The sequence below is a fragment of the Typopeltis vanoorti genome, chromosome 20 (genome assembly GCF_054136105.1).
Source record: "Typopeltis vanoorti isolate ZY-2024b chromosome 20, IOZ_Tvanoo_1.0, whole genome shotgun sequence".
In the NCBI taxonomy this organism is placed as follows: Eukaryota; Metazoa; Arthropoda; class Arachnida; order Uropygi; family Thelyphonidae; genus Typopeltis; species Typopeltis vanoorti.
Genome location: NC_143568.1, coordinates 27,433,137 through 27,446,945, shown reverse-complemented (window position 1 = coordinate 27,446,945; position 13,809 = coordinate 27,433,137). Strand labels below are relative to the sequence as shown.

At 36.7% G+C, this 13,809-nt stretch overlaps 1 protein-coding gene across 10 annotated transcripts in view; it reads left to right on the top strand.

Moving 5' to 3' along the window:
- The window catches only part of LOC150095297 (CYFIP-related Rac1 interactor B-like), a 587,095-nt gene that overhangs the window by 198,539 nt on the left and 374,747 nt on the right, over positions 1–13,809 (top strand). Inside the window, exon 1 of one of the 10 annotated variants that reach the window (XM_090410585.1) lies at positions 7,847–7,947. The exons of the other annotated variants lie outside the window; for them this stretch is intronic. The gene's annotated coding sequence lies outside the window, so the exon portion shown is untranslated. Of the gene's footprint in view, positions 1–7,846; positions 7,948–13,809 lie in introns of those variants that run through there. 10 annotated transcript variants of the gene reach the window in all.

The window sequence follows — 13,809 nt, the reverse complement described above, 5'->3', positions numbered from 1 at the left end:
CTAATTTTGATCAAGAAATTGAGAAATGCGTTATATGTTCAAAGCATATATTAGCTGATGCGGTCTACTCGACACATTAACGATACAAGCAATAGTGATGACGAGTGAGCGATCTCAGAGAAGATTCAAAGCTCCAGATGGATAAATCAAACATCAAACACGATCCAAATGCGTATTTTGAGCGTTATAAGCCTTTTAGTTTGTTCCGGTGAAGAGTTATTGAACCATAAGCCTAACTATCGGATGAATATTCGGTTGAAAAAAATATATATTCGAGAATAAAGTGTTTATACTTTGGGATGGGGTGGGCAGAATTTAATAAAATGGTGTTGGAGCAAAGGTCATCGCATATCTGAAAGTGAACACATACCTCTTGCTTTGCCGTTCATAGTGTAGTCGCTCCACTAGCTAGCTCGAGATCCGACAAGAAGCACACCATCTGTTTATGATCCAAGCAGCGGAACACCAGAAAAAGGACAGCTACGATCCGACCAACCTCTCCGACATCTTCTCCGTAACCTGCAGTACCCACAGTAGACAAAAAAAAGGTCGACAGAATGTTGAATTTTCATACGGACGCAGCGATTTCCATCTTCGTAGCTGCCATCACTGCACGATAAGCACACAAACATCTCTTCGGAGCGGGGAATGTAGCGGACATACCTCCGCATCCAGTGAAGCCGAGGAGCAGAGCGGTCGTTGCTCTTGTTTTTTACCCATGATGCCTTGCACAGCCGGTGCTACTGTGCAGAATGACCGAAGATGAAGTAATAAAAATGGACATTTGTGTCCGGCAAGGGGGGGATAGATAGAGAGAGAGAGGGGAGAGAGGTTCCGATTGAGTCATTAATGAAAAAGGAAAGTCTTCAATAGTCGGATTGTAGATTCATTCCTGGAGAACGCATCGGCATTATCCTTTTCATAAGTCTGCATCTCCCATCACTGCTTCTGAGACTGCGTCAACAATACCGGCTAGGCCTAACCGGCAGCATACCTCTGGAGGCAGGGTTTCCGCTAGACGGAAAACGTTCCAGACGATGCCAGCCGTCATTCCTAGCACTTGGGATGGTGACAGGGAAGGGGAGCTTATCCTAGAAAGGAGGACTGTGTGGGATAAAGGGAGAGCGCTGATTCACACTGCATGCACCCAAATAAAGCACAGATCCTATGGCATAGCAAAGCACGCCGCTGACGAAACTGTCGGCCGAGATGAGCTGCTAACCCCCTCCAAAAACGGGATGATGTGGGAGCACACATATATCCCTTTTCCAAATCGGTCGTGAAGCGGAGGGGGGGGGGACCATCTCACTTTACCAACTACCTATCTCCGGTGGGTCTATATTTAGAGACCTTCCACTGCAGTATTTCCGTATCAACTCTCATCTTGCCCGTGTGCTTCGCTCGACCCCTCGTCTGGGAGTATGGAGAATGCGGAAAAGTGGGAGAAGCAACACAGCTCTTTAGTCGGCCTCGATGTACAGCCATTTATCGCAGTGCGTGTAAAGAGATTCAAGCAGACATGCGCACATTCAGGAGGGGGGGAAACAGAGAGAGAGAGAGAGGGAGAGAGAGAAGAGTAGGAGGATGATGTAGTTGTGCTACTGCGGATCGTAATTTGAATCTCATTCTTTCTCACAGCGTCTTTTGTGAATACTGATATTGACATCTTATTGGAGGGGGGGGGGGACAGGAGGAGGAGGAGAAAGAAAGCAACGGGGGGAATGTCACCGTTGTTCTAATCATCTAGGAGGAAGGAAGGAAGGAAAAAGAAGAGGTCATGGACCACAGCGTTTAACGATTCTTTCACACCCAATCCCCAAGTCTGGCATTCTGGCTCTGTAGGAGCATAAGGGAAAACACCTCATCGATCCTCATACATGGAGCTGTGTGTGTCGGTATTTCTTAGCATCTGGCAGGGTAGGCAAACTGCACACGAGTATCGGGATGTCACTGTTTCTATGGTTACAGAGTAAACACTGTATAAGGAAAGTGATTGTGATCACTTGGGAACAACTCAAAAGGCCTGTGTGTTCTCCTATGTGACACACACACACACACACACACACACACACACACACACACACACACACACACACACACACACACACACACACACACACACACACACACACACACACACACACACACACGCGCGCGGAAAGAGAGAGGAAATGTAGGGGTAGACTAGTAAAAGAACTTGAGGTCAAAGGCGATCTTTACGGAGACATGGCTGTGAAGAGAAAGCTATAAGGGTCACTTATGGGAGCGTGATAGATGATCATTGGATTTCTTGTATCATCCGATGAGTGTTCTGCACCGCACAGATGCTGAGTCGCTGATGGAGCTTAGAATGAAATATTAACGGATGATAAACAATCTTGAAAGAACGTATTTGAGATGAGTAGGAATGTTTTCACTTCAGAATACTCGGTTAAAAATCTTTCGCTTTTTAATTTGCTCTAGCAAAAATGCCTTTGCAGAATAACAAACAGAATGAAAAATTAAACTCTGAATTTTATTATTCAAGATAATTTTAATGAAACTTAATAAAAATATATTTTCACTGTTACACAGAATTTAGTTATTAATTTAATACGCAAAAATATTCATATATCAGGCCTAATAAATGACATGTGGGCTATTAAAATAATATTTTAACGTTCTGAGTTATAATATTAAAAATCCAAACGAAGAAACGAAAGGCAATCAAGTATCAGTAAATTTGGATTACTAAATGAAAACTTTAACTGAAAGTAATAATTAATTATGTTCAAACTTAGTACCAACCAATTTCTTCATAAAATTAAAAATATATAGTTTAATCTCTGTTTACAAAGTAACTCCTTATAGTAAAATCTTTAATAATAATTTTATTCAGTCCTCATTAAATGAATAGGCAGTTGTTCTTGACATTTCTGAAGACCGTGATCGAGTTTGAGATAAAGCTGTTCACCATCTCATGGTCATCATGAAAGTGATGTGACGTCATCACTGGTCTTTTGTAATCGGGTGACCAGTTTTCCTTTCCACAGCTCATCACACGTGATATAATGAAGAATGGCTTTACACCCAAATATTGATTAATTCTGAAGTATATAACTTTTAGTTTTTTATTGTTTTTCGTGTTTTTATTCTTCACGTTTAGTGTCTAAAAATGTCGAGTTGATTTTTTTCGTTTTTTTTTATACTCTGTGATAAAAGCAAGGTCGAAAGAGAAAATTTGATAAATTCAGTTATTTCTCGAATTTTATATATAAATTTAATTTAGAAATGAATTAACAGTGTGGTTTCAGTTTATAGAAAACTAATATGAAATTTATTAAATTATTATTAGTTGCTTCTATTTCGCTGGCATCCAATTAAGAAGATATTTGGACCTCATTAATATAATAACAGGTCCAAATATCTTCTTAATTGGATGCCAGCGAAACCGAAGCAACTAATCATCATCATCATCATCATTGGCTCGATAGCCCTACGTGGGCCCTGGTCTTCTTCTATTTAGTCCATCCAGCAGTTATTGCTTTAGATTTCGTGACAAGTTGTTTTTTTTTAAGGGTGGGGTCATAAGCCCCACGCCAAGCCCCCAACCTGGAGGACCAGGCCTTCGTATTTATAACCCCCCGGAGACAGGGTGACTTAGCTATACCCCCAGGCACCGGGTACCCATTTTAGTCGCCTCGTACGACATGCATGGGCTACGATGAGGCTATTCTTATTCCCCGGCCGCCACACGGGGACGAAGCAACTAATTTAATAGAATTTCATATTTCATAAATTAAAATAAATATGATTATCCTACACAAAATAAGGAATAACATATCTATTGGATAACATATTTATATTAGATTCTATAATAATTTTACGTGATATAATTTTAATAAAAGAGAGAGGGAGAGAGAGAGAGAGAGAATATAAATAGGTCTTATACGCCAAGTTCTGACATCCTGTTCTATCCTTAAAGGAATCAGTAATAGAAAAAAAAATTTTTAAAATATAAAACATAAATGGATGAAACACATTGAAAGAATGAAAACAGAAAGATTACCAAAACACGACTTAAAGTACAAGCCATTAGGGAAAAGAAAACCAGAATGTCCTCTTACGAGAGTTAATGATGACTTCTAAGGCCGGAACAGGCCATGCTAGACCTAAATCATTGATTGGCATGATGACGAATTTTAATAAAAATTAATATTTGAATTAAAAATTAAATAATCCGTTTGATTGAATAAGTAATTATCATTTTGATAAAATCATTATCAAAATATTATCCATGAAATGCTATGAATCCTGTCAAAAAAAATCAGTCTAGATATCTCTCTACACACCCACACATACATACAAAAAATAAATTTAAAAAAAAGACGGAAAATATTCTTATATTCTTCTAAAAACATACTTAGCATTTTTCCCCCTTAAAATCTGAAAATTTGGTGAAAGTTCTGAATTTATGTTCTAAATAGGTTTTTTCCGTATTAAAACGAGTTCAAATACATTTCTGGAATTAATAAATGAAAAAAATAAGAATTGAGAATTAGACTTTAAACCTATATTTATTTTTTTTTTTAAATGATTTACATAATAAATTAATTATTTACTCAATTAGTTTTATTACATTTTTATTTGAATTCGAACCACAAAAGGTTGTAAACCTACTGCACGGTAGTCCATTGATTGGAGATGATATCTACTCGGCCAAGCAGGTCAGTTACATTATATAATAATACTAATGTCACACACAAACATACATAATATGTTATTACATGCTAGTATGTAATAATATACTACCGGAGATTTTCACATCAAAGCTGGGTTTTGTCAGTTGAAGATTGTGATGATGATGTGCTTCATATGCTGTGCTTGCGAATCTTTAGTCTTTCTACGATCAACAGTTATCTCAAGTAAATATATCATTTCAAGAACCGACCCCCGTTGTCTTTCTCTGTACATGACATGCTCCGCTACTTTTCGGGCCTCTACCGAAAATCACTAACGCACTCTTCCTGGTTGCTAACCAGAAACCTTCCTATTTTGGTTCACATCCACCAAGGAAGGAATCTTGTCGCAGTTTAGTTTTTTTTTTTTTCCCCAGGATCATTTCTCTAAAGCTAGTTGATATTCTGCAAGAGAGAGACAGAATATAAATAGGTCTTATACTCCGACATCCTGTTCTATCTTTAAAGAAAGCTTGGTAATGAAGAATAAGACATCTACATCTGTTTTTTTTCTTCTTTGTCGTGTTTTTGTGTGTGGGTGGGTGCAAACGATTAAGATCTTTTGTATTTTTCTCATTGGAAGGTTATTAATGTTCATGCAGCTGTTTTTGATATTTGTAAAAATCTTAAGTTTCAGGGATTGATAAGAAGTTTTTTGGGATTATGATTAACCAGTTAAAGAAGAAAAATGTATTGAATCGTAGTTCTTGTATGATTCAATACATTTTTCTTCTTTAACTTTATTGCGTTTATTGATGTTTCAGCCATTACATACGATAGGCAGTGGCCTATTTACAATAAAAATAGGTGACTGCCTATTGTAGTAGCAATAATATTCCAAGTACCAAAGCACTGTTTCCTCATTTTGTTCTATACGATCATGTTATTAATTTATACGTGTAAACACTTTAGTACTGATCTTCCGTGTGATTTTTTTTTTCTCCGTCACGAGTTTATTTTAGCCAAATTTACAACGTGCATCATCAGATAACGCATCCCAGATTATCAAAGTTTATTTGATATCGTGGAAGTCTGTTTCTTGCATTGTTGAACGAACGCTAAAGTAGGAAAAAGCCACGTTAGAAGAAAACATGGCCCTTTTCAAAAGAGAACAAAAAAAAAATCAATACTTCAACTGTATTCGAGGCGCATTTTTTCTTGTTGCATGCTAAGCGCGTGTCTGCTGGTTTTTCAAACCAAGTAAATTACTGGGGGATGTCTGGCTGCGTCTGAAACTGCAAAAGAAGACAGTTGAACATCAACTCACTGGAAACGGTACAAGAGATGAGAGTAAGCTACCGCATCAGAGCATCAAGGTAGATCTAATTAGAATATTCAGCTTGAGAAGAGGGCGCTGCTGTCAAAGAAATGTTGGATACTCTAAATGATCGAAGCATAGTCAAGTCCTGAGGTTTTATCTTTCGCTTCGGTTTGGCTGTCTGTTTATTTCCATCGGTATATCTACTTTTTGTTTGTTTGTTTATCGATCTCTGTCTTTCTATCCCCCCTCGGACAATCTTTCTTTCTGTGTTTTTTTAATCTAGTACCCAGCTGTTCTAATTTTTGTGAGATTACGTATTTATTCAGGTGGTTAACAGTGCTGTGTTTGTTTATTTATTCTTTTTTATTGTATTTTACACACACACACACACACACACACACACACACACACACACACACACACACACACACACACACACACACACACACACACACACAGCGAAGTGTTAAATCGTATCGTATTTTCTCCTTTAAAATAACAATATTTGATTATTATTCCATGCCATTTCCCTTCGAAATTGTCATGTGACTCGGTACAGTAATATTTGCGTCATTATTGACAACATTCCCAAAGTCATGTGTTCTAAACTTGGCAAGTATAGAACTGTGATTTTTTTAACCGTGATGATGTCATCAAATTTTCTTCCCTTCCATGCCAACTTTAATTTTGGCAAAAGAAAAAAGACATCGTGGGATACCACACCTTGAGGAATAAGGGTGATAATGAACAGCATTGAATTTTTTGGTCAGAAATTTCAGCATAAGACTACAAAGAGCAGCAGCAGTACTTTGTCCTGGTAGAGGAAAAAAGCCATGTCAGAATCAGAATGGCGTCTGAATTTCCGTCATATTTTTTGCCTGTTTATCCATCTCCTTGTGTTCAGCATCATCAAAACGTCGTTCGACTTTTGATCTTGGAAAAACCAATCGTACATTTAAGTTTTGATCAATGGTTCCTTACTAAAACCTCTCATAGGATTTTCGTGGTAGTAGCTTTTCATGTTTGAAGCAGAACTTGATGCACACGCCTTTTTTTTTTTAAGTCTGCCTTTTTCTTTCTTTTTTTTTTTTTTTTTTGATGAGCAGAAATCACGAGGACACAGACTTGTTTCGCAATAACCGAAAGCTTTTTTTTTTAAAGCGTGATGTAGCTGATTCCACTTTGCCTACATTGGCGGGGGATCTTTGTAGTAATAGAATCAAAGTGCTGTCGTCTGGTGGTAAGCCCAGAAAGTATTTTTATTTTTTATTCGACTCCCTATATATATATATATATGGAGATTGCAAACTGGTGGCATGTTTGCATTTTTTCAGCATAATATGAGTGTGTATATCCAAAATTATACGGAGAGCTCCATTTTTTCTAGAAAACAATTCTATTGGCAAAATAGATGGTACAGCAAGGTATAAAGGCAAGGAAGTGCACGCTAAATGACTACGGATGTGTTCAGTACTGGACGGGAATGTAATTTACAGTTAATTTCCAGGAAAGCAACATGTTAGTTATTAATTAGTTGGTACGACTGCAACAAATTTCTTCCTCTTTTAATCATCATTAAAAGAGGAAGAAATCATGATGAGAATAAATCCATTAAACTTTCAGGTAGGACACAAACTTGCGAAAAGGAATAAAAGAATGTTGAAGCGAGTTGGGCATTCCTTCCTTCCAACATGCATTGTAGAAAGAATAGTTACTAAAGACCTTTACAGACATTTTCCGTGGTACAATTGCTCAGTATAAACCAAACATTCTCCCCTCCTCCAAAAAAAAAAAAGAATGACGGGGTTAAGATGCGTGATAAGAACTTGACTCGATTGGCGTTAAAAAAAAAAAAAGAAGAAGAAGAATTTGTGGAAAGCTGCGGTATTCAGTGACAAATCACAAAACATGTGATTTGTCACTGATTCGTCACATCAGATGGACGTGCTTGGACATTACGACCGAAAGGTGAGTTCTTTAATTGAAAATAATGTAATCTGGATGCGTTTGTCTTCTGTGTTTCTTCAATAGGCTACTAAATGTCCTCTCTCGCTTCCATTCTCCAAAAGACATTAGAAGCACACGAGCCATCACTTGTCAACATGGTATGGATATAATCACGAGCGTATTGATAACTTTATCCCCCCCCCTCTCTGAGTGTCCAAAAACCTGGCAGTCAGCCAAGGCAGTACATCCAGATTCTTCGACAAATTTGGAATATTGTACTACTTCTCATAAAAGACATCGTACTCCCCCTGAATTTCTTTTCTAATTCGTCAATATATTTATTCCCTCAATATTATTCATAAAAAATAAAAATATTGTTAGGGAAAAATATAATAGTGGATAATAGTTCGTTAATAACCGTATTTCGCGCAAATAAGTCTCTCTCTCCTTCCCAAACTCCTCTCGAGTCTTTTACTTTGTTACTCTGATTCGGTTTTATTCCTCCCCCTCCCCCGCATTTATCTGCACCACTGCATTTCTAAAATGTATTTTAAAATGCACAGAACGAATTGTGTTGAACACCGCGGAAGGTAACAAAGATAGAGCGAAGAAAAGTAGAGATACGAACCAACATCTCACAGTTTATCCAATCCCTCTTTGTTCAGTATCTGTGGCGGTATGTCCCTGAGGTCACATTCAGACATTTCCTATAATTATCTCATCAATTACCCATTCGTTGTACCTCCTTTTCTTCTAGCGTTCGCAACCAAAAAAAGAAAAGGGATCAAGTCCCCGAGGTCACATTTAAAACAAGCTAATCGTCTTTGAGCATAGCAATGTACAACAGCACGATAACGATCTACAGTTTCGGAGAAATGGGGGGGGGGCGGTGTATGGTATGCTACTCATCTCTTAGTTTCATTTAGTATACAACCGTCTGATTGATAACTTTAAGTCAACTTAAAACAGTATTCATTATTGTCAGAAATATGTAGGTAATAAAGATTGTACCATTTTCTATCAGCTGAGAGAAGCAAACGTTGTTCAAACAATTTGAAAATACTTGTGTACAGTTTTTATGATTACTATAAAGGATTAGTTTTCATAATCACCATAGAAAAAGGATTAACAAGAAGCCGTTGCATCGTAAGTTTTCATGTGACCTCTATTTGACCTTGCCTTGCGCAGACTTTTTTTTTTAAGTTTTAATTTTTAAAGTCCTTAATGTCTTATTTATTTTATTTATTTAACCCAAGACATTTAATAAAAGCGACGCAAAATACAGAAATGGCACAGTGCCAACATAGATGATATAACAGTTCCAGGCTTTTGTTATTCTAAGAATTAACTCTAAGCTTGGTAACAAAGAGAATTGAACAATGAAACAACACAAATAATGAAAAATTCATGTATTACTAAGTGCAGGCGTATAGGTTTAATTTCAGTGTATATTTAGTGCAACAATGGTTGCTGCAGTATTCTCCTTGATTTTATCTCTTTCAATTTCACTAAATAATGACGACGCTGTCATTATTTAGTGACATGCTTTCCTAAAAGACTTAATATAGTCTTTATTAATGATATGTCAATATCATGATCAACGTCTGTAGGAGTTCATTATTTTTGGAAGTGTAGTGTCGGTATTGTTTAACGAACACTAATTTCTATAATAAATATTTAATAAATCCTCCCAAACCTTTTGTAATTCTTGTATAATAAATAAATAATCCAATGACACCGTAACAATTATTTCCACGGACCCCAAATGAATGCAATGCAAAGAGAAGAAACCACATACCAAGTAAATCACGTGTGAATTGCGTCACGCAACAATGTCAGCAGAAAGTGAAAATAAATCTCGTGCCACGCGGAACATGAAGGAAAGCAAAAAATTCGCATAACCAAAATAGACTATAATTGGCATGGGTATAACTAATAATGTGAAACAAATGCAAAGTACAGACATTTGAAATGGTAAAATAAGGCAGCGTTATATTTCAACATAAAAAAAAATAATAAATCCCTACTTGGTTAGTGGGATGGATGAATATTAGTCATTAAGTGCTGTGCTGTTATATATCTTGGCAGAATTAAGATTCGCGAGCACGCACATACACAAATTTACGTACATGGTATCCGATGACTTTATTGGTTCGTTGTCCAGTCACCCGGGAAACGAGACGAGTGGCAACCGAGATTTTCTTTCTCTCTCTCTCTTTCATCTATCCGATTACTGCGCCACTCTGCCAGTAGCAGTAGAGAGGACTCGAGTTCTAATTTTGGTTACAATGCTTTTCGGGTTCTGGACCAGGGCCAGAAAGCGCCTTAGTGATAGACATAAAGCGCAGAGAGGCTTCTTTTTAAACCAAGGTAGGGGCGATAAAATATCTGTGTCGCTTGCTTTGAGATCCACTATCTCGGTGTAGTCGTCTCTAAGACTCATCATTGACCAACTTGCATTTCTCTGTATTTGAATTGACTCGTGTACGCCATTTTTTTTTATTTAATTACAGTTAAGGCCGCTCGGAGTGTAGCAGTACGTTAAACTGACATTGAAAATACTTAAGTTATATAGCAATGGACTTAATCAAATCAATCGAATAACCGTTGATTATTTTCCTCGGAAATGGCTTCCATAAAAACTTACCTAAGGCTATCCTCAGATTTCTGGTTACAAACAAAGGCCAATTTTGCGTTTGAACTCGTCCACGTCTTTATCTATGAGTGTAATAGTATTGATCTTCTAGTCTAGACGGGCTCCACTAATTCAAGTATGTTGTCCATACAGTAGAAAAATCACATATATGAAAAACTTAGATAAAGTCACGATATATTTCGAGTTGCGTGAGCTGATGTGTGAAGGACATGTCTGCTTATTTTTCCAAGGAATCCTATTGTCTAAGATAAGAAACGACATCGTGGAGAAAGAGAGAAGTATGGAAATCTAAACATATTTATTATAATATGAGAATGGACGCGCGCGCACGCACACACACACGCACATGATTCATTGAAGTTCAAAGACTGTGCTATAGGTTAGCTGTATTTTAGTAGTAGCTGTATTTTAACCCTTGTTTAGCTTTACTTCAAACTATGGAGGTTTGCGGTTGTCATGGCAACCACTGAAAAAACTTCACTATTTCGAGAAAATGTGTTGCAATTTCCAACCTAAACTCTATTTATCAAGTGCGTTATGGGGAAGTTTTCGAGTGAAAATATGCTGAGTCAGATTGAAAGAAAAGGAGTGGGGGCAAGAAGAAATGGAATGAGTGAGTGAGATAAAAGGGGAAATGTCTGAAAGCGTGATGGGGGGGGGGAGAATGAAAAATAAAAGTAGTGTCATTTTCTCTACAATCAGATTGTGTCTGGCATTGTTCTGGCTGTATACGCACTCCATCATGCTGCCCCGTATGTCAGAACTGTACCAAGTTGCCTTGGTCGTTATCTATGTGTGTGCGTGCGTGCGTCACCGAACTAAACCGGAGTAAAATGAAGTGATTCAAAGTGACACGTTTATCTTCTAGACGCAGGTGGGCGGAACCAATTGGATCTTCTGAGTAGGGGGGAAAGAGACAGAGAGGCAAGACGCTGAAAAAAAAAAATTCTTACGATATGAACGACTTAAAATGTTCACAAAAACATTGCTGATTCTTATAGTTTTTGGACACTATGTTCTAGAGTTGGCGCCCTCTAGTGTAGAGAATAAATTCATATTAAGTATGCTTTACATCAATAATGATGCTCAGCTATGTAATATATATATATATATAATTTTTTTTTCCCAGAGTGTATCGTTCTAGGTTCATTGTCATTATATATCTAGTAAATGTAATCAAGTATTCTTAATTTTAAATTTACTGAGTGAAAAAAAAAAAAGAAAAAGAAAAATTCCCAAAATAACAATCAGACAGCGATAGCTCTAAGTAGCTAGTACATAGTACATGGAAAGTAATAATCATAATCTAATTGTAACATATTGTTATAAAATATTTAAAGGTGTATAAAATATTTTTCAAAAATTGAAAAAACGAATTTTATTATTTGAAAATTGTAAAATAAAGCTTAAGTAAAATATAAGTTACGTTATTATTTATAATAACCAATATTATTAATTATATAAATAAATCATGCAAAGTATCCAAGAAACCACACACCCTGTGAAACATACGAAATACTTTTAGGTATGCAGAAACATATTCAATCGAAAACGAGCAACAATACACAAATAATAAACCACCCCCAACAACAAAGAGATTTTATTTAAACCTTTCCCCCCATTGATTTATAAGGGAATTGATTATCCAAACGTGTTTTCATTATTCGTGTAGCTCAGTGAGCAAGCAATTGATTGAACGGTTAAAGAAAACGATAAGATATTGCCTTTTTCTTACGTCCTTTAAAGAGGTCTGACGCTGTGACATACTTGGCAAAACCTAGAAGTTAAGAACTCGGCTTGGGGTAATAACAGTTTTCGTTTATTACTCCCATTCCAAGATACATAAGATTAATAGCTTTCTTTTCACTATAAGTCTTTTTCCTCTTTTTCTTTCTTTCTTTCTTTAGCTGGCAACCCGTTCCACACTTTATCACATTGCTTCAGACATCTGTGCCGAATCTTTTGAATGCATAGTAATGTTTACTTTATCGTAGGCCACGTATACATAAATAGATCGGACTTAGAGGCTTCATAACATTATTATCATAATTGATGAGTTGACTCCTAACTTGCTTCTTATAAAAATGTATTGAAAACAACGGTGGATCTACATCAGCATTTCAATGTCTCGAATGCAACTAAAAATGCAGACAGGGGAGCTTGGAGATTGCAAATCCGTATCTGGCGTTATCCGAAAATCGAGTATTTCCCAATTCGCCGTCAGTGAACACCGAAAGCTATTAAATATTTGTGCTGGTGCAATAAAACTCTCCCCCCTAAAGCTTCAGTTTGCCAAGGAGTTAACGCAAAAGTCATAATCACTGCTAAAGTTTCGCTAATGATCGCGAGCTAATTATAATTAATAGCAGCGTTGTATTCTCCAAGGCTGAGTGCTCTACGAGCCACATCATGAAGTGCAGTAATGTCAACCCAGGGGACATCAGATAGCTCACCCAAACACTATGCTTTATAAATGTGAAATGCGAGAAGAAAAATTGACTACAATCTCCAATTTTGTAGCGTTAAGTGCTCCTGTAATATTGCTGGGAGGCACTTGATCAGTTTAGGCTTAATAGTTAAGCCTAATTCTCATAAAGTGCCGATAATTTTGACCTTTTAAAAGCCGCAGAAGAGAGTAAATATTTGTTATAAAATGATTCGCTTTAACTGAGGTTCTTTTAGGTGAATGATCAGCTAAGAATGCTGCGTTTATCAACTGACTTCATGTTAATTATACCAAGAAGTGGAGGACAAAGTGAGAGGATATTTTTAGTTGCTGCACTTGCGGTCCAGAAGATGTAGATACCAAAACGGATGTATAGAATGGATGAGTCACCATTTCCTGGAGTAAAAACAGATTTTCACCGTAAAATCGGCTGTCTCTGTACGCTTTGAAAAACCTTAAAAATCTGAAGTGTCTCAGATTATTTTTTTTTCTTAGTATATGAAATATTTTTCTTGAAAAATATATATTTATTTATGTATTCCTTGTTCTACAACTCTGTGATCGTGTGGCTATAACTCTAGTACCACAAATATTTCGTTGTTATCTTTTCTCAACAATTCAAATCAGTATCTTTTTATGACACAAGCCAACACACTGTCTTGTTGAATAAAGACCGTAAATTTTCGATTTATACCCTACACCAAATTATGGATATATATTTTTTGCTGTTTCATTGCTTAACGTATCTCACTTGAAATATAGATTTTAAAATAAAGGAACT